We start from the raw sequence: 1,679 nt of genomic DNA, 5'->3' as shown, positions 1-1,679 counted from the left end.
CCAAGGACCAGTCCCTCCTTGCAACATGCCCAAAGTATGTCAGACGAAGCTTCAAAATCCTTGACTCCAAGGAGCACTCCAGCTTCACCCTCTCCAGAACAAACCCATTTGTTCTCCTAGCAGTCCATGGTATATTCAACACTCTTCTCTAGCACCACAGCTCAAAGGCATCAATTCTCTTTCTATCATCCCTTTTCACTGTCCAGCTCTCTGATGCATAGCACGCAATTGCGAAGACTATAGCCAGGATCAGGTGCACCTTAGTCTCCAGCCTGATGTCATTGCTCTTCAGTACTCTTGAAAGGTCCCTCACAGCTGACTTTCCCAGTGCAATTCATCTCTTGATTTCCTGGAGGCTGGTACCAAGAGTTTTGACTGTGGAACCAAGTAAACGAAAACTGTTAACTATCTCAATCTCTTTACCATGATGTTGCCAATTGGCTCAGTGGTGAGAATCTTTCTTCTTCTTCTTCTTCTTTTTTTTTTTTTACTCTAAACATTATTTAATTAGGTCTTCTGCAATAATCTAGAATACCAATTTGTGAGAATAAACCCCATTGGTGAGGGAGAATAAAGAATGCAGGTAACTTTCGAGCTGAGGAACGGCTCTGATTTTGGGTAAGATCTGGGAGTCCACAGCTTTCCGGTCAACCTTGCGTTGCTCTGTAATCTCGTATTTCTCCTTTTCTGTGTCGAAGATCTCGCCCTCCTGGTGGTGCGGCTTCTGCAGCTTCTTCTTCTTAAAGGAAGCATCAGTGAGGTGCTTTGGTATTTTGACATCACTGATGTCAACTTTAGTGGAGGTGGCAATGACAAATTTCTGGTGTGTTCTCCGCAGAGGAACTCGATTGAGTGTCAGAGGCCTGGTCACAAGGAGCAAACCACTCTCCAACTGCTTCAGGGAAACCACTCTCTTGCCCTGGTGGCGCCCTGTGAGGATGATGAGGACGGTCCCGGGGGTGATGCTTGCACGCAGCCTCCTCACGTGCTGACTGAAGAGCTTCTTGCCGGGTCTCAGCAGCTTCCGAGGCACGTCTTCAGTAGGGTAGTTAGTACCTGGGCATTTTTCGCAGTTTCACCACTCTAGTACCCCCATTCTTGTCACCACCTACTGGTTTTGTGACAGTGGCAAGAACCTTCTCCTTCTTCTTCTCAACCCTGGACTTGGTGGCCGAGTACTTCCTCTTGTACATGGCCTTCCTGGAATACATGGCTGATCGGGGATACCTGCCGATTCCCTGGACTAGGACAGGATCGCGGCTGCAGTGAGGTTTCCCCTTGGGGGTTTTGCCCGTGCCCTTGGGCTTGACTTTCTTAGCTTTGCCACTTGCATCTGCCTTCTTGGCTTCAGGCTTGGCCTCAGGCTTCTTCTCCTTGGGGTCTGCCTTTTCACCCGCCATCTTACAAGATGGGAAAAAGAACTAAGGAGGCCGAATCTTTGTTTTCTTGATGTGGAGCTTCAGTCCATATTGAAGACTGCAGTCATTGATCTTCTGCAGCAAGCGCTTCAGGTCCTCCTCAGTTTCAGCAAGCAGGGTTGTGTCATCTGCATAACGCAGGTTGTTGATGATTCTTCCACCAATCCTGATGCCACATTCCTCTTCATATAGCCCAGCGTCTCAGATGATTTGTTCTGCATACAGATTGAAAAGGTAGTATGGAGACAGACTACATCCCTG

General features: G+C 48.1%; 1 pseudogene; it reads right to left on the bottom strand.

The window, feature by feature from the left end:
- Positions 1-526: 526 nt before the first annotated feature.
- LOC102869005 lies at positions 527-1,400 on the bottom strand (annotated as a pseudogene).
- Between the last annotated feature and the right edge of the window lie 279 nt (positions 1,401-1,679).

Source organism: Elephantulus edwardii, unplaced genomic scaffold, assembly GCF_000299155.1.
Source record: "Elephantulus edwardii isolate Elephantulus edwardi_28Jun2011 unplaced genomic scaffold, EleEdw1.0 scaffold00029, whole genome shotgun sequence".
Taxonomy (NCBI): Eukaryota; Metazoa; Chordata; class Mammalia; order Macroscelidea; family Macroscelididae; genus Elephantulus; species Elephantulus edwardii.
The sequence above is the reverse complement of the archived record's forward strand: the minus strand, read 5'-3'. Positions and strand labels throughout refer to the sequence as shown.